The sequence below is a fragment of the Anopheles arabiensis genome, chromosome 2 (genome assembly GCF_016920715.1).
Source record: "Anopheles arabiensis isolate DONGOLA chromosome 2, AaraD3, whole genome shotgun sequence".
Lineage (NCBI taxonomy): Eukaryota > Metazoa > Arthropoda > Insecta > Diptera > Culicidae > Anopheles > Anopheles arabiensis.
This window is the reverse complement of record NC_053517.1, coordinates 73,122,803-73,143,102: the sequence shown is the minus strand read 5'-3', so window position 1 is coordinate 73,143,102 and position 20,300 is coordinate 73,122,803. Positions and strand designations below refer to the sequence as shown.

The following is a 20,300-nucleotide window of genomic DNA, read 5'->3' as shown; positions in this document are numbered from 1 at the left end:
AGCACCTGGACCCACATTTACCCCTACAGATAGGCGGTAACCTTCTTGACCTCGGCGGGTTATACGGTGCGGACAAAAGCTAGCGTTTGGTCGATAATAACAATATTAAAATGCTTCATTACCGTGGAGCTGGCTGGACCACCTTGAGAGTGAAATGGGTGGACCCACCACTAGCCAAGCACCAGCAGCTGCTAGCAAATGTGGTGCAAAATCTAATTTTTCTTGCATGCTCATCTACAACAAGCCACCGCCTAATCGGAGAGTCTAAGCTTCAATGCAAAACCGTTCTGAATATTGCTTCCGATCGGTGAAACACCGTAAGCACTGCCGTTCATTTCCAACCGATGGTGACCGCGTTGAGAAACTGTTCACAAACTCATTGTTGTAACCGTTGTAGGGTTCCGCCGAACTGTCAGCCAAGCGCATCGCGGATAGGACAAAAATAGTTTAAATAGGGAACGAACGGCAGTTTCGGCCCTTTTCAGTAAAACGAACTCGCCGAGACAACAAGCCACAAAACGCATAAAATAAAAACTAATTTTTTGGCACCACGCCTAAGCCTAAAAAATTCGGTTTCTTTGTTAGTTTCTAACACTCATAATTACCCTCCAAGCCACATTAAAGTGCGTTATTGCGTGTAAATTTGAATAAAGGAAAGCACTGTGTACGGCAACCCGACAGCAAGGTTCATTTAGGATTTGAACTATTTCTTGCATGTCTTTGATGATGCCAGGCACGCTACTGCGAAAGAAGAAAGAAATTCTTTGTTGTACATGCGGTGGAAGTTAAAAATGTGTACGCTTTTGTTTTGTTATTTGTTCCGCACAACAAAATAATGTTAATGTATGTATGTAATGTTAATCGTTGTATGTTAATGGCTAAGGAGCTTAGAATGTGAGTGGTTAAGCTGGATGTAAACACTTTTTATTGTTGTATTTTTGCAAATACATTGTTTTACTTTAATTTAAATTGTTCAAGTTTTGAAAAACTAAGGCTGTTTAGCCTAAATTATATTGTATATTACTTAGTTTTATTGTAGCTTTAATTGGTGCAACAGTTTCCATAGAAACACATACTTTCTATTTTCAAACATACAACTATATAGAATATCAACTGGAAAGCGTTTGTTGACGCCTTACGGTAGGCAATTTGCATGGCACATATAGAATTAGAACAATTAGGATAATTAGTGCATAAAGGATTAGAACTCAGTTTAGAATTAATGTTATGTCATGTATGTTATGTTTTAATTTACTCAAAACTATAAATATAACCTTTTAAATAGATTTTTTTCTCGAAAAATACATGATACTGATATCATCTAAAAAACACTAAAAAATTATATTTAAACTAAGAATGATATGGATGTTAGATTATTTCCTATACAACACAAAAAGCATGAACGCCCCAAGTTTAAAAAAGTTGACTGTTACATTGGTAAGTAGTAACTGGAACTTTTTTTCGAGTCCATTCTTCAAAATACCTCCAAAGAAGGATACCAAGGGATCGGCGAAACAGCTGCAAAAGACCCGCAAGAAGAAAGAGGGAGGATTCGGAGGAAATGCCAAGAAGAAAAAGAGATCCAAGGGAAAGGTTTGCGACAAGCTCAACAACCAAGCCCTATTCGACAAAGCCACGTGCGACAAACTTTACAAGGAGGTCCCTGCCTAAAAATCACCCCATCGGTTGTGTCGGAAAGGCTGAAGATTCGTGGATCGCTGGCCAAGCGAGGCCTGCGTGAGCTCTGCCAAAAGGGGCTGATCAAGCTGGTCGTGCAACATCATGCCCAAGTCATCTATACCCGCACCACGCGGCGTGAGCTGAAGATTGCGTTGTTTGTTTTGTAATTGCAGCACATCCCGCTAAAACCAGCAGGAGATTCCTTTGTGCGAATCCACATCATTAAACGCTTTGGAATGGAAGAAACATATTTCTTGTCAGTGGCGGATCTAACGGTAGGCGGACTAGGCGGTCGCCTGGGGTCCTGCCGATTTAGGGGCCTCGTAGATCGCCATTCTATAGTATGCCGTATGGACAGAGTACTAGCGACGCTACCACCCCCCGAACACCATTTACCATTTACAGGGGGCCTCAACTCGTCTTACCGCCTAGGGCCCCCGATACCCTTAATCCGCTACTGCTTCTTGTAATTGGCTTCGAAATCCAGATAATTGATCATATTCTTTCATCACGCCACTTCCATTATAGAGCTTTTTGCTTACATTTTGTCTAGATTTGATTTTCGTAGAACCAATATTACCAGTAACCAAAACTTTCAAGTTAATATGACCTCAGAAACTGTTCAATAACCGTGCTGTGTGGGAAAAAAACTACTGTGGATGTATACAATACGCTCTGTAGCAATTAAACAGTAACTTCACCCTACACGACACATAAAAAAGGCCTCCGTGAGCAATTTAAAGATGTCGACGTTTCACGTCCGACGTGTGCTTCCATTCCAACCATTCGACACCAACCACAGTGTTTCCAATTTATTTACTAACCGCCACTAACAATTACTCAACGAACGAGGTGTTCTGCAGATATTTATTGCACAACGGTGTAGATTTGAGAGAAAAAGGCACAAACTACAAAATGATAAGAAAAGCAAACGGCAGTGTACGAAAGGAAGTGGACCATACAATATCGAAAGATTACTGTGACATTTTCAACAGTCTTAGGAAGCGTGGCACCAAATAAACACCAGCAAGTCCTTCAGGTAGTATTTAAGGTTAGTGTAATCATTTCATCCCCTTTCTAGCAACGTTCGCTTCATCCAAGCGGTGAAATTCAACAACCACGGAAAAGGAATAACAGCCTGCTATTTTACAAATTAATCGATAAATTGCTCACCAGGGTGCGAGAGATTACATTTAGAGATATTTCAAAGGCTACTATTAGCTTAACTCATTTTTGCACATAATATACACATAATGGAAAGCACAGGAATCCCTCGCTTTAGCAAAGGTTGCACCAACACTGAACATGTTCGTGGTGCGGGGAAGACGTTCGTTCCGAATGAAATCTTGGCCTTGTAGACAACATTTTTTACACCAGTCTTGAGTGGAATTGCTCTAGAAGGTGGAACGGGGTTGTCAAGTGAGTACTACTACTATTACTCCTCCTCCCTTTCCTCCTCCTCCTTCACCTTCTCTTAGTCACTCAGCCCGTCATGGCACAAAAACGACGGCTTATCGATTGGTCGGCTCTAGTGGCTTCACGCTAACTTACCGCTTTTGCTGCAGCGAACATGACGCGTTAATGTCAACCGTTTTTGCGGCAAGCTATCACTCGCGACGGTGCAGTTGTGCTTATTACCTCCTACACCTCCCTCTGATAAAAGAATCAAAGCTCGGGAGGCGTTCCACGGTGTAAGAAGGTAGACGGATGTAACAAATCACCGGAAATGGAACACAAGGACGGCCCCGGCAAGTCGCAAAAGGCAAAATCAGCAATTCGAGAAAGTGTGGTAGCAATTTTGAACGAGAAAGCAAATTGGTATGCAAATACGTTTGGTACGCGTAAAACACACACTATTTTAACGATGAAGCGAGAAAACAAAAAGGCTACAACACACAAACGTCGAGCTTCTAAAGGAACGTTAATGGTGTCTTTATTTTCCGAACGAGCGTTTTTGAGAACTGGAGAGAAAGAACGCTGCTCACCAAGGGCTACGTACGGCCAGTACTGAATGTGACTACTGATGCACCTGGACTACGATGCACCACGAACGACGACGAGTGCAGTATCCGGTGCACCGTGAAGTGATAATGTATGCAAAAATATGATAAGCAGTTTAAACAAAAGGGGAGCACATGGCAAGTGTGCCTTGAGGTTGGGTGAACTGAAACTGTGATAATAAGATGTTTAGTTATTATCAAACGACCTGTTGCAAGGTTGTCGCCTTGAACGGCATGCACAGGCTGATGGATTTATAATGGCTGTGAGAGAATAGTGCTTGACTTCTTAATAATTAACCATGATTCTAGCGAAAGTTGTTACAACGACATCAACAGAATCGAAATGCATGTTAGGGGTATTTAAGTTCTTTTAAAGTGATTCATTGATCGTTACAACGAATGTTCATGTTTAAAGTCTGTTATAAAATGTTGTATGTTATAAAAATTATTCATGAGTTTGAGCAACTTTGTTCCTTTGATAGTTCTTCAGTTTTTGATGATTGAAGTTTGATGTGAAAACCAAATTATAACTTCAAATCTCATAAAGCAAGTAATAAATGGGCCTGGAACTAGACATATTGTCTGGAGTATTCGATCAGTATCAGATATGTGGTAAAATGTCAAAGTAATATCGTTACAACAGTGCTTTTTGAACAAATTTTTTAACTAAATTTTGTAAAATCGTCTAAAAATAATTACGCGTCTTAACTTCTACAACATCAATTCAACCTTTTATACAGTTAGTTTTTATTATTTGTTATGAGGCTCTATTTCGATTTAACACCAATGTAAGAACTTCTAATATAAGTCTGTATTTTTTTTATTACTTCAGTACCAAACAAAACCGTTCTTGTCAGTAGCAATTCAGCATATCTATCCTACTTCATCTAAATAGCTAGTTATGATAACGTACTGGAACTATCACCAAACAATCAACCATACACTTTATCATCAATAATCATTGTAACAGTAAACCAGCAAAAACTGTACCGAAATCTCAAGCAATGTGTGCCTTCCTTTGAATGAAATTGAGTTATTGCAAATGGCATTGTTTATCCACCATCTTTCGAACGGAAAAGAAAAAAAATAGCCACCACTTTCACGAATTCAGGGTTCAGTCGTCCGAAACGAAAATGTTTATCAAATAGAAATGTCAAGCTCACACAAACGCTACCATTTCCCATGCACTGCTGGCAGGCATGCAGAAACCTGAAACCGAACGGTGGGAACATGGTCGGGTGAACGATGGTGCTGAGAGTGCTGCAATCATATTTTCCTATCTCGAATGCTCGATCAACATCGCATTCCATTTATTTTAAACAAAAGCAGCATTCTTCAGCCCGGACATCTTCGTGGTTCGTGGTGGCCACCGGCACCAAGAGACAAGAGCAAAGTGGCCCTAATTTGTCGTTTGGTTGCTCGTCATTTTGCTCCAATGGGTTGTGTAACGAACGAATACTAGTTTCAGATAAACTCGCACACATACACAGAAACTCTTTCGGTGATTGGACATAAAAAGGACTAGCACTACGTACGAGCCCGCACCGATTGATGGTGTTCCGTTGAGGGAAGGAGAGAACGAAGCAAAACGGCCAGCATGAAACCCAACGGTCCTGATGGCGACGTTCTGCTTCATCAAATACGGCACATGTGCGCGAATGTAAAAGCCGCACCATTTGGCTCCAGAATGTCTGACAAGACATTCAGCATCCATTTGCTGGGCAAAAGCGAACTGGCGACAGAGGGAGGGCAGAAACGAAGGGGTTTCCTTGCAAACATATAAACACACACACAAATACCGTTTGCTCAACCGCTCTCGCCAGCATTCCTGTATCGGCCTGTATGCATTTTAAATCATGGCCCATGGGAAGATAATCTGTGCCAAACGATGGATGGTGCGCCGAAATCAGGACAGAGTGGATGTATTCCCCCATCCACACGGGGCGCAATTTATCTTCGCATCGGAATGAAGAGCAAAGAAAAGCTGTTTGGTGGAGAGATTTGGCGATGCAAAGATGGGAAAACTACGGTGATGAATCAACGAAGCAAAAGACACGTAGCCTTGTAATCGTTTATGTGATCATTTCTCGAACTGGGCGCGAAGTGGGGAGATTGTCACGGAAAGGCGTGGAGGGTTTTGTTGATAATGCTGTGTGGACAGTGCTACTGAAATTGGCCCTCGGAGAACAAACTGTTTTAAGAATGTTGTTTTTTTTGTTCCCTAGAAACTTGAATATGTTCAACGTTCGTTAGATTTTCAACCTTATAATGAAGTGTGGTTATTCAAATTATAAATAAAAAATATATAAAATAATAAAAATAATATAATTAAATGTATAATTAAAACAAATACTACACAATGTAATAATCAAAATGTTGATATAAACATAGAAAACTGAAAATTAACTTACGAAACAGATAATTGATCAAACATCAATTATAAAATCATCAATCACATACAGTAAACGCGCGTAGATGATGATGAAAAAAATGACAAAGTTAAATAAACTGTCGTTTTATCACATCTACCATCACTAAAAAAACTCATTCAAACACATACACATACATGAACAAAGTCCCATAATGATCAAAGTGAACGTGACCTTTTCCCTTTCGTGCCACTGCGATGGTCCCTTTCGTCCTTTCGTTTCATTACCGCCGTCTGTTTGCGGTATATGCATTTTTTTGTCTAATTTTTCTTTTCTCTTCACTCTCACGCCAGAAAATGATGATGATGGACTTGTGCCATTGAGGAAAAATTTATAAAAAAAAAACAAAACAAAAAAGGGGAATAAGAAACAGAAATGAAACCAACCGTCAAGCACAAATAGCACAAAGATAGCGCACGACCACAAGAGGGCTGCACTGCTACCAACGCAGGAAAGCCTTGGTGTCCTTCCATGTACTCCCACGCGCCCACACACACACACACACACACACACACACACACACACAGATAGACGTTCCAAGTACCACCGTACTTTTCTTTTATTTCCACAGTTTTCCCAGCCTAGCAGAAAAAGCTCGCGGCCTGAACAGCCGTGGAACAACATTGACACAACAGCCCGAGACAAAAGCCTTCGGGAGGGAATGGAGTGACGGTGGAAGGGAAAGAGAGAAAAAGAACGAATGTATTAAAAAAACACACACACACACACACACACACACACACTCACATACACAAACAGAACAGCTATATGCTAGCAATGAGAAATTGTTTCTGTTTGCTGTCAGAATGAGCCTCACACACACACACACAAACTACTTTCGCAGCATAGCACACGTACAGCCCACGCTTGGCACTACACCGATGGAGGCGCCCAGTATACGAATTTACCAAGGACCTATTGGATGAAGGTAGAAACCACATGTTCCCATTCGAATGGTGCTGTGTTTGTGAGCAATGAGGACAAAACACGATGAAACACACACACATGCACGCACAATTCAAAAGCAGTGCTAAAATGCTTCTATTGACAGATGGTACTCCCACGTAAGCGAATAATATGGCAAGAGAGAAAGAGTGAGAGATTGATCAGAATAGGCGTACGTATTTTGAAACGAAGCCTTATTTTCTACTCAGAGTATCTTAGTTTCATAAAATTAGCTACCATAAAAGAGAGAGAGAGAAAAGAAAAAGAGAGAGAGAGAAAGAGAGAGAGAGAAAGAAAAGGAGAGAAAGATAAAGAGAAGGATTTAAGAGAGATAGAGCGAGAGAGAGAGTATAACAAGAGAGAAAATCGTGGGACAGCCATCAGATATGTATGTGTGTGTGTATGGTAGAGTTTCCACCAACAAATGTACCTCTGCTAAACGTGCATTGTTAAAGCTCGAAGGACTACTTGCATCGGGATCACGATCACGAACGAAATACAATAGGCACAATAAGACGTATGTTGACACTTTACGTGTGGCGCCAGATACGATTTTGGACGAAGCAAATGGAACAAATCGCTAGCCCGCACACCAAAAAAAATCCTATGTAAATATAATTTCATAATGTAAACCGCCGTTCCATTCATTTCAGGCTCTATTCAATGTCACGTGTAGTTTGATTGATCACCTCAGCTGTTAGTGTTCTTGAATAGTAGTGCATGTTATCCCTGTACTTGATAGCGTTTTTATTTTTTGGTACAACTTTTTCAATCGATCGATTGAACCTTAGAGCAAAGCGCAATAACTTCAAAGCTGAAAAACCAGCAACAACATTGGGGTCAGAAAAAAGAGCTTGTTTGTTTGTCTCGTTTCATGCAAAGGATTATAAATAGCCACGGTACGAAGCGTAATGTGGGCCATAAAATAAACAAGTTGATTGGTCATTTTATATAGCTTCACATTGCTTTATTCTACAAAGCTTTATTGTCTACGTCCGATCCAGTCTGTGAACATTTGGATGTGCTTCATAATTAGTCGAAAATTGAAAAAGTGAAATGTAAGCACAAGAATCAGTGAGGGAAGAATTTAATATATTCGATGTATTAGCTTTACTCATATATTAGGTCTTGTTCTTCTTCTATTTGGCGTAAATGTCCTACGCGGGCATGCCGACCCCTATACAGGCTTTCAAGACTTTATTCAATACAACGTAGCCGGATAGTCAGTCCTTACTACGGGGAGACGGTCCATTCGGGGCTTGAACCCATTACGGGCGTGTTTTATAGAGTCGTTCGAGTTGACGAAAGTACCACGGGACAATATATTAGGTATGGATGTGGAGTCTCATAAGCTGTAAAACGATGTTTTGAAAGGTCTTTCGGTAATGTGTTTGGGTGTTTTTTGTCATAAAATTGTAATAAATGCTGTCTAACTTAACATGGCATACAAAATTCCATAATTTTAGATAATTTTTACTCATGAGAAATGAGCATTGAATCGTTGAAGCTAAGTGTTACATTTTATAGAATAGAAACATTTGCATGAATTATTATTTTTTTATCATTCTTCTTTTGTAAATAGGCTGAAAATTTTTTTTAAATGTATTTGTAATTTAGTAGTAACGACCCGGTCGTTTTAGTCTAAGAGAGAAAAAACTTTACGACACATCATACTCAAATTCAGCACAAAACTTGAAGCTATTTACCTTTTGCTACAAAAAGGATGCAAATAGTACCAAGTACTTAAATGACTTTGGAAACAAAAATAGTTTACTACTGTTCAGAAAATACTATGCTTGTTTGTTCACATTGCATAATTTTATGCTGCTTTAAATCGAGCCAAAAAAAACACAGCTACTTAAGGATGAATGTGCAAAGCAAACATTGATTTATTTATTTACCAAACGAAAGAACAAAATCTTGCCAGCTGGACGATCTGTTGTCTTCATTTTCTTGAATGGTTCATTGTGCCTAAATGGCGCTTGTTTATGTAACATTCTTTGAAATCATTTGAAGCAACCTCAAACACAGACAACGGCATGAAACGATCGTATGTAATCGTATGTGATCGTATGTAACTTTTACAATAACTGTTACCTGCATTCCATACACAAACTCGCCAAATTGTGAAACTACATGCGCCGTTCACGTACACTAAGACTAAGCCGTCTCAGCGTTCTGTCCACTGACAGCAATATTTGCAAACCACCGCTTGTGCAAAGGCAATCAATCGATTACGTGCGCGCCTACCAGACGGTCCGAACGGACGGGTGAATAATTACCCCAAAATTCTCCGCTAAGCATCTCACTTCACACCGTTGAGCCGTAAACCAAAAATGAAGAAGAAAAAAAGAGTTCACCTGATGTTTTGATATGTGCGGGTATCGATTTTTCCCCATCACTGAGTGTACCTTGCGTAACGAGCCCATCGCAGGGCGAGCAATTACAGGGCGTTTTGTTTGGCTTTGACGTGTCAACGGGAAGGGCGGCCAAATTTGCCAACCAGACCCAAAGACAGGGCGCACGCACGTTTGTGTGTGTGTGAGTGAAGGTGTGTTTCGCGACATTCGCGAACGTCACACATGAAGGAATCATCAGTATCTTCATCATCATCATCTGTTGCACAGGTACAGAAGGCAGTTGGCAGTGCTACGCTTCGAAAACTTCACCCATTCCTCGGTGCGAAACCGTCGCCACATCCGTGTTGGACAAAACTAGCTCCGTTTAATTTAAAAGAAACCCCCGCTTTCTTGATGTATTCATGGAACACACAAACGTTGTTACGTTTGTTCTCTCAGTGAACGTGTTCTACTACGAGGGGGCTTTTAATGGTATGAACATGCTGCTGCTTCCCCAATACAAGCGCTCGCTCAAACGCTCTCTTGCTCTTGGGGTTTTTCCTTTTTCAGTTGGGAAAGGGGAAACCCACTGTGCGAGCGTTTGAAGTAAGCAGCACTAGCGAAAGCATCTAAACTTCCTTCCGTTGCCGTTTGTGAGCGGGAACTCTCCGATATTTGTTTGTGTTCTTTGGTAAGGGGGGCATTTGCTGCCTCCCACAGCCAGCGATACCAATGGGGGTAAAACAACACTAGCAACTCGATGGTAACGATGATGGCGATGGTGATGATGATGATGATGATGGTGGCAAAAGCATAAATGTCACACAAAGATCAAAATCAGCCAGCACGGGCGAACATCAAAGCGAAAGGGCCCAAGGTGCTGCGAATGGTACAGCCAACACTTGGTTGGGAACAGGAACGGAGCAAAATGGCAATAAATGCTCGATAAAACATTGAATCGTACAGTGTGCGAGCCTGTAGCCCGTGCACGAACACAGCTAGAAAGGAAAACACTGAGTCGGGCTTCTGCTGCCACGTAACGATCTGCTGTTTTACAACTCTTCTGAACGATTCGTCACTCGCAAGACGGAACGAACGTACGCACTCGCTTGGAAGATGGTTATTTAATTTCCACCCATCGCGTGCCTTGTGTATGAAGTGAGCTGTATTACTTAGGCTTTGCCCTCCGGTGTTGTTTGGCTTTAAACACGGTGCTCTACTTTTATACTCAAACTTGTCTCGCCCATTTCTTACACTCGGCGCTGTTGCTGTTCGCTGCTGCAGCTGCCATGTTTTCTTTGAACGTGTTCGAACGTTGCAAATAAAAATCGGTACAAACGTGCAAAATCAATTGATGTTTCGTCTCTTTAAGGGCACGATTTTCCCCCTAGCCCCTAGTTCCCTGTGCCGCCCAACCCCTTCCCCTCATTTTGAGTACAATCCGGAGGAGCGCGGGCAAGCTTTTCTCGTCCGTGGGCAGCATTTTTCGGTTGGTAAAGGGAGGAGTGAATAAAAAACGAATCCTCCATTCGCCCCTCCTTCCTTCCCTTTCTTGATCAACCAATATCCTTTCCGCGAGAGGAAGTAGATGCCTTTGTCGTGATCCTACCCTCTCCTTACTGCACCACAACTTGCACTTGCTTCAAACACGGCGCACGGCACACGGAACGTTCCACAGCAGCAATGTTGGCCAAAAAAACACACACACACACGCGTGGATGATGAATATATTTCGCAACTAAAAACGATTATCCTAAATCACTCTTTTTTAACGCGAGCCTCAGCGAAAGAAGGTTGTTTTCTTTTTGGTGCCTTTAGTTGGAAAATCGAATACGAGAAAGCTTTTTTTCTTTTCTTTTTTTTTTGTTTGAGAGGGTGGAAAGTTGTCACTCACTCACAATCGGAACGCACAACCACACGCGCGCGCACACAGACACACAGACACACACACAGACACGGTCGGTCCTGCTGCGTTTATGGGTGAAGAAGGAGGGCGCGGTTTCGTTTTCTTTTTTTCTGCTTTCTTTCAAGCCGTTTTAGCCGAGACGTCGGACTGACACACACTGGCACTGGCTTCCTGTTCGGACGACGGCCACTGAACGACTCAACCGTGGGAGTGTGGCATCTTGCCGGAGATTCCAATCGCTAGGATATACTCAAGGCTGCTGGGCAACTGTTTGCTCCGAGAAAAGCTGAGCATTCGTAGTAAACTTAATTTCTCTTTTCTCTCTCTCTCTCTCTCTCTCTCTCTCTCTCTCTCTCTCTCTCTTTTGCTTTATCGCCCACGTTGTCCGCTCTCTATGTTGGAGTAGTAGTAGGTGAGCGAGCTAGAAAAAAAATAAATCCTTTATTGCCCAAAGACGTGTCGTACAGTACCAACGGTTTGAAATGTGGTTCGCCATTCGGACATTTTTAGAACAATCAGTAGAAGAATCGAATGTAGAATAATGAGGTTGAATAATTTGTGAAAAAATGTTTTGAGCAATATTTTCTTATAGAGTTTTTGTATCTGAATTTATTTAACAAATGACGACAAATGTTCAATTATCTACGGTATGATCAAATCCAGTAGTTTAAGTATACATATACATATTATAAGTATAAATAAGTTAGAATAAGTAACGCAATATTTAGAAACGAATTGAATAAGTAAGGAACGGAAGGAAAAGACGAAAACGGCGAGTAAGATGGACACTTTTCATAAATACATGATAAAAGTAATTATTGAATAACTTTAACATCCAAACTGAAAGTATGATAACATATTCGAGAAAAGTTTTGGCATGATATATGCTAAATTGATTAAATTAATAATCAAAACCAATATTCAAATGTACGCACCCTTCAGGATCTAATTTGACTTCTTCGGATCTTAAGATCTATAACATGCATGATTCATATTTACGAATGTTTTATCACATCAATGAATTGTCGTGATTTTTTAGATTAACTCTGGGGCAAGAATGGCAATGAAAGCTGTTGAAAAATCATGTTTTCTGTTGGTTTAGAAGTCTTACAACAAAATGGGAAAGACGGACACCAACATTTTTTTATTAAATTTACTTCTGATATCAATTTCTAATGAACAGATGGCATCACACACCTGAAGTTAGGGTAACCGGAATACTTAAACCATCCAGCAACTAGAGAGAGCAATGAAATATGCAAAAAATGGTACAACAGGAAGAAGAGACATTGATTTGACATCATTCAGTAAAAGATAACAGATTCTATGGGGTAACAAATTGTCCGTATGTGTCCATTTTACCCTTCATAGTGTGAATTTTTCTCATACCAGGTGTCCGTTTCCCCCGAACATTTTAAAACAGTACGAAAAAACATGTTTTTAAATAATAAAAAAAAAACAAACTTAAAAATCTATAGAAACTTAAAACTCATTTTCATTGGCCGTCATTACCTACCTTCCCCTAGTAAAAAGAATAAACTTTAGTTTAAATCTTCATCAATCATTTAAACATGATAATCACATAACTGTTTCAAATTAATGTTGATTTTTAAATTAAACATTCTAATATTCAATCTATTACACTTATCTTGCAAGTCCTTTCGAAAAACACTTTCATTATTTAGTGCTTAATAATCAAACATTTCATTGTTGATTTGTTTAAGCTAAAACATCGTGCAGAATGTTTGATACATTATATTACAAATTCTGTGTAAATTTTTAACTTATTCATAAATTTTTACCACTGTGAACATTTCATTAGTCAAATAATTTAGCTGTAAAGAATTCCTCTTTCTTGTCAATAAAACTAATAACTTCCAATGCAGTCGAATGGCATTCTGGTAATGTTTCTAAAAATACATGAGAAAACCAGTAACCTGAGTTAAATTACGCTACTGTTAACCTTTGTGATGACCGAAAAATGTACCACTGTTCCCGTTCAAATCAGAAACCATGGTAGCGTCACCACCACGTTTTGGTCAGATTATTTTTTTAATCAATTTAATATTATTTTCGTATCTAAATAAAACAAAAGGTTTTCGTAAGTTCAGAACAAAAACATGTTTTTTTGCTTTCATTTCAAACAATACATAAATTTGTATTTTTATTATTTTTCAGCTTTAAACAAATATAATTTTAAAATTTGTTATGTTATTTATCATAGCAATATTTCAAAAGAAATGTCATAAATTGTTTTTGTTAGCTTTTTAAAGAATTTTCAAATATTTATTTATGGCTTTTAAATTTGTATCATTTTTTATAATGATCCGTGCACACTGTCCAAAAATCTTGTTCAGTGGATGAGCATTATGTTTCTCGTTTATTTTTTCACTTTCATTTTTCAGATCACCGTGCGCCTCCTTCACTTAAAATAACTGACAAAGCACATGCTTCTTTACATATTTTTATTTAATTTTGTATTAACTTATTACCGTAATGCAATTATCTAACGTTACTCTCTCCAATAACTTTGAGTTTGAAAAATTCAATACAAATCCACGCTAAAGCATCTTTTAGTCATCAAAATGACTCTGATTGTAGGGGAACGCGGGGTAAAATGGCACTGTTAAGGATTTTGCTCTGTATCTCATTGAGTAAATCACTTTATACTGATGTTTTGATGGCCATCGATGCTTCAACATCTTATTCATGAAAAACAATCAGAAGTAGACACATAAAAAATATAAATGAATAAAACGAGATTTGAAAATTAACATTAAAAGTTGTGAACATGTATTGTGCGGGCAAAATGGTCTCACTATGAGGCAAAACCGCCATACATCAATTGTCAAAACACACCAAAACAAAGAGGCAAAATCAACCACAACATTTAACTTTAGGCTTTAGTTTAGCTTTAACTACTTAAACTTTAACTCTTGCATCTTGATAGAATTGTGAGAATAGAGATTTATGTTTAGTATTAAAGTGTTTTGTTAAATAATATAATAAAATACTGGAATATTTCAATAATTCACGCGTAAGTAAATTTTCTTGTCTGTATTTATGTATGTATACTCATGTATACTTATAGAGCACAGTTTTATTTATATAAAGCTAATATATTGTAGGGACCTCAGCCATATCATTTTACTCCTGACAACACATACCGACCATTTTGCCCCAAGTTGAAACGCTCCATTCGAAACATATTAAAAACTTTATGAACTCTCAAATTACATAAACCCTTCCACGACCATAAGATATTCAAGACTAAAATGTCAATACAATTACTTACGATGTTGGCAGCCAGCATCTTTACGCGCAACTCAGCTTCCATACTGTTGTCGTTGCTGACCTTTGACCCCAGATAGGTGAATTTTGGGATGACTTCAAAAGTGCGTTCACCTATCTGTACATCACGCCTACGTAGATTCGGATTATTTATTGGTGGGCCCGCTGATGTTGCCACCATCAGTTTGGTCTTTGCCTCGTTTATCTGCAATCCGAGGCTCTCTGCCCCCTGCTCGATCCCTTGGTAGGCTTCTGCTATATAGGAGAGCCGCAGACCAATGATGTCTATATCATCAGCGTATGCCAGGATCTGGGTTGACTTATAGAAGATGGTTCCCGTAGTCTCCACCCTCGAGTCGCGGATGGCCCTCTCTAGCGCCAGGTTGAATAGGAGACAGGCAAGCCCGTCCCCCTGACGAAGACCTTTGGTGGTAGCAAAAGGTCCTGAGAGTTTTCCATCCACCCTCACCTGGCATGTGACGTTGGTCATAGTCATTCTAGCTAGCCTTATCAGTTTAGCCGGAATTCCAAAACAGCTCATAGCGTCATACAGTTTTACCCTGGCTATACTATCATATGCGGCTTTGAAGTCTATGAAGAGATGGTATGTGTCGTTTCTGTATTCAGCCATCTTCTCCAAGATCTGCCGCATGGTGAAGATCTGATCAGTGGTTGATTTTCCGTTTCGGAATCCTCTTTGATAGATTCCGACTATTTCTTCGACGTGCGGGACAAGGCGGTCCTGAAGGATCAGGGAGAATATTTTATAGGCGATATTCAACACCGTAATACCCCTGTAGTTGTTGCAGTCCAACCTGTCTCCCTTCTTGTATATGGGGTAGATGACGTTAGGTCCGTTTCGTAAATCCCTGGTGCTTTCTGTAGTCGTTTATTCCATGAGACTGGGTGACTGGCCCTGCGCCCACGTGCCCGTTTTATTTCGCGTCGGGTTGCCCCCCCGTTCAGGCACCCGTAGTTTCGTTCCTGGGATACCACACCCCTCCTGGTTCGCCATATGCCACCATCCGCCCGAAGGGGTTGGATCCAGCCCGTACCCAAGCTAGGATATATGGAGGCACATGTTACCACTCTGCACGACGAGGACGTGTCCGAATAGGAGTTGGATGGGAGAGCCTGTATTATCCCTCGGAGGGCTTAGGATACATAAGATACATAATGTCTCAGATATGTTTGATGAAGTTCCTGCATCCCGTTTCGTTTGCATCCGTTCCCGTTGTCACGGTAGCCTTTTGCACAAGGACGCAATTCGGATTTAACTAAGTTAATCAGATATAAATAATCCTTTAACTAGAAGCAATTAGGTATCAGACAAAATACCATGAGGTAGAATTCCAGCATAATAAAAAATGAAAGTGGCATTCTCTGAATTTTCTTATCTACAAGCTGTAAAACAAAGCTATTTTTGTGTAAGAAAATTAAAAATGTTTAATTTAAATATTTACCAAACTCTCTAACGAAGACGACGCATCACAAGTTGTATTATTATTAATCACGCATTTCTTATTTCTCCGGTTTATCCCAAAAGGATTCTGAGCCTGTCGCGTGACACACCCTTGCTTTATCATGATCTTCTCAACATCTCACTATCGTTAAACAATAAGTCATTGACTGTGAAGCGCATTAGTGGTTAAGGCAGTCCTTTATTTACTACGGTTGTTGCGGCAAATATGAAGGGAAATATTTGAATTCCCGTCGATATGTAACATTTAAAAATTGTTCCGCGGACCGTAATTATGAGGCTCATGCGCCGCATGTGGTCCTCGGACATCTGGTTGCTCATGACTGGTTTAATCGATTAGAGCTAAGATTCTTTTGCATCGTGTGAGGATTCATCCAGGTCTCACATAGGCACATAGGTCTATTCCAAGGCACATCAGGCTAAAGGCTATCTAAGGGTGAGGCTCGATATCTTGGGAAAGTTGTTGTGAGGTAACACTTTTTTAGCACTACAATCGTTAGGGAACAAAGTAAGTGGAATTGGTAGTAACATTAATTTTGCCAAACTATTTTTCCATCCCATTCGGATTTCATCTCAGCTCAACATAATTCGGTTATTGACCGGTAACACACCAACTAAGAAGCGATCGTCTAGCAAAGTGTATATGGTAACCGTGTTTATCCTACCAGTCAAATGCATAATGAGTCCATCCTCAACGCTAAACTTGTAACATTATTCATCAAAGCATTGTTCGATTCTGGTCTATAGCAACGTTTGCTTTATTATTCAAATCAACACAGATCGGCTTTGTTTCAGCAACACTGCCGACGAAGAGACATTGAACTTGAACTTGTTGACAGACTGTCCAAAACGTTACTCCTAGCACCTTGTTCCGGCAAACAATTGAGGCCTTCGAACCTTTCAGTTTCATGTTTAGGATGCTTTTTGTCACTTTTTTTGTTTTTGAACGCCAAATTTCCTCTGGCTGGTGCCGGGTGCGCAGACCTCACACAGGTACAACGAGCAAGCAAGCAAGCAAGCAAGTACACGCATTAGTGGAGGTGAGGGTGGAAAGGCCACCACCCGAAACAATGCTCATAATTACCGTTGGTCCGTTGCGGAAGGGAAGGTTGTCGCGGTGTAGAAGCTGTAGCTGCCTAGCAAGCGCACAATTATGCGGCAAATCATCGAGCTGGCGACAAGCTACCGAACAAAGGCAAAGGGTTCAACCACAACAATGAATGGGCGTGATTGTTGCGCGAAAAAACATTGACCCCGCGTGTCATAAGTAAACGGTCGCGGGTTTTCAGAAATAATTCTCATATTCCACACGTAGGATATTTGTTGTTTAGCTGAATGGCTATCAGCAAATTGCCATTTTTTATTAATTTAAACTTATTATTTCATAGTATAAATATGATTTTGAATATGAGTGTGCTAGATTTTCGTCCCATTCCAATTCCAAGAGTAAATACTTTCAATTAACTACCGTTTTATAATTTACAACATACTGTTCTAACTTCAACATTTAACTTAAACAAAAAACTCACTACCATACTACCTTGTGGCACTATAACTGAATTATGTCTTAGCATCCTTTTTAGGTGTAGAATAACTGAAAAAACACATTAGTGATAGGTTTTTTGTAACGTCGATACCTGTAGTGTTGCACGAGTATGCTCTATGTATGCTCTTACCTTATTATTCTTATCTTGCATTCCTTTATGTATTGATATTGATTCCTTTATGTATAAAAAACACATTTTCCCGTACCGGGAATCGAACCCGGGCCTTCCGGGTGAGAGCCGGATATCCTAACCACTAGACAATACGGGATGTTGTTTTTCTAATACATGTGGCTTATGTCGATCGTCTAATTGAACTTATTTTAGCAGCTATTACTAAATCAGGTCAATCAAAAGTTTGTTTGGCGTATAGAGATTTTGAGTCTCACGACTACATTCATTCATTCTTTTTCGTTAGCGACTTTAGCTATATGCACATGGAATAGAAGAAGCAGAGAATATCTGGATCATCATCGTGTAACGCATTCTATTTATACGAACGAAATTGTAAATAGACTGTCTCGTGCGCTTTAAATCTAATTAGTGCCGTAGAAATGATGTGTGACGTATTACCTTGCGAGTCGTTGCAATGCAGCAACGGGATCAAACATCGCCTCGATAGCGCAGTAGGTAGCGCGTAAGTCTCATAATCTTAAGGTCGTGAGTTCGATCCTCACTCGGGGCAGGTGTGTTAATCTCTAGCACTGTGATAATTTATATCATCTTGCTGTTTGCTGTCCAGACACTTTTCGATGGTTAGAGGGGCTGCAGGGATAATATGCTGCACCTCGAGAGGCAAAAATTGCATCTGTTCTGATTTCCAATAATAGCACGTTTTGGCCACGTAAACCTTTTTGCAATCAGCAGTCCAGAGCTAACTAAAATAAAGTCATTCTGAGAATTATACAGATCTATATTTACAAAAACGCGAAATATCAACAAATTTGTTGAATTTTTTTCATGGAACACATAGTTTTTTTTTATTAGAAACAAAACCAAATGCCCGTAAATGTTTCGATAACTATGCAGATTTAGTCTCATTCAAATTTTTTAAAAATCTCTATTACGAACTTGGTCATAATACGCCTAGAAGATCGGGGAAAAATGCATCAGTTGAAAAACAAACTAAACTGAGTTTTGTTACAGTAGGCATTGATTCATTCAAAATATGTTTTTTTCCTTTGTTTTGATGTTTACATTTTGTCCCGTTGCTATGGTGTATTTTACCTCAGTATAGTTGTTGCCCCCACTAGATAAAAATCGTTCTAACTTTTTTAAACAGCTATATTCATGTTTTTTAAGCAAAAATTCTAAAGGTTCCTTAACAGATTACAATTGCACCTTAAATAACCATATTAATTGATATAATTAATAATTGCATGCAAATTTCATTGAAAATTAGACAATTTTGCTTAAGAGATGGATATTGCCTAGGAACTGTAAGTCAATTAATTTAAAACATTTCATAAAATATCAATACTGTGTCACACCAAACCAGGTGTGTTGTTGTTGTTTAACGTTGAAAAAATGAAAAAATACCCGCGATTTGCAATTCGAATAAATCAACAGCAATTTAAAAATACCAACATTCTGGTTAAAAAGTTTTCTTTCGTTTTTCGTATTTTATATAAATTATTTTTCCACTTAATAAATATGAGTAACGAATGCTTGTTTTTATTTTTTTAAAGGTAGGCTTACGCGTTTTTACATTCACATTCAAATCCAGTTTATAATTTAATAGTTTATAATCAACGTATTGGACAACTTGATTCATTTCGAGCCCTTATAGTAGGAAAGCAGCTTTAACAAAAATTATTTCTCTTTCATAGAAACGTACAGGTTTGACTTGACACACATTAATCGTTAATTAATTGACGAGTTGTAAAGTTTTGCTTGGAATAATTGTCTTTGTTAAACTTTGTATCGTAATTCTATCAAACTCACAACTTTCAGCAATAGTATTTACGATGAATCCTTTTCCAAATTACTTCGCCAGCCTTTACAATAATACAAACTAATCAATTAGCGGCATATTAGACTGATTAGATGAAATTGTAGTGATAACACTATCAAGTGGTTTTAAAAATATAATCTCCAATGATCAGCACGGCTTTCTACCCAACCGCTCAATTGAAACAAACCTTCTCTCTTTATTGAGCACCTGCTATCCTGCAATGGACAATGGTAAACAGGTAGACGTAATCTACACCGACTTCAGTGCTGCCTTTGACTCCGTAAATCACTCAATGCTAATTTCATAACTATCAAGCTACGGTGTAAATGGGGCGCTAGTTCATTGGCTCTCCTGTTATTTAAGTGATAGGCATTTAACAGTGAATATTTCCTCCTCTATATCTGCACCATTCACCAACACGTCCGGGGTTCCATAAGGCAGTATTCTTTTTAACATTTTCATAAACGATGTTATTTATATTATACCAGATTGCGAAAAATTGTTTATGATGCAGATGATATGAAAATGTTTCTACCGATATCAGATCAAACCGATTGTTTTACTCTTCAAAACTGCTTAACTCGATTTAACTCATGGTGTAATTCAAATTGTATGCGTCTCAACATATCTAAATGCTCTGTTATATCCTGCACTAGAAAAAGAACCCCCATTGTTTAGGATTATAAAATTGATGATAGATCAGTGCCCCGTAAAAATGTGATTCGCGATTTA

At 39.2% G+C, this 20,300-nt stretch overlaps 1 protein-coding gene, 2 non-coding genes and 1 pseudogene across 3 annotated transcripts in view; 2 read left to right on the top strand and 2 right to left on the bottom strand.

Annotated features, from left to right (window-relative positions):
• LOC120897483 (protein GDAP2 homolog) overlaps positions 1 to 11,495 on the bottom strand; it is a 43,283-nt gene extending 31,788 nt beyond the window's left edge. Inside the window, exon 1 of the mRNA XM_040302418.1 lies at positions 11,288 to 11,495. The gene's annotated coding sequence lies outside the window, so the exon portion shown is untranslated. The remainder of the gene's footprint in view (positions 1 to 11,287) is intronic.
• On the top strand, positions 1,399 to 1,847 carry LOC120894022 (annotated as a pseudogene).
• Positions 11,496 to 17,813: 6,318 nt separating the features above from the next.
• Positions 17,814 to 17,885, bottom strand: Trnae-cuc. Its single transcript has one exon. It is a non-coding gene; the product is annotated as a tRNA-Glu (tRNA).
• A 341-nt stretch (positions 17,886 to 18,226) lies between these two features.
• On the top strand, positions 18,227 to 18,299 carry Trnam-cau. The gene has a single exon. It is a non-coding gene; the product is annotated as a tRNA-Met (tRNA).
• The last annotated feature ends 2,001 nt before the right edge of the window (positions 18,300 to 20,300 follow it).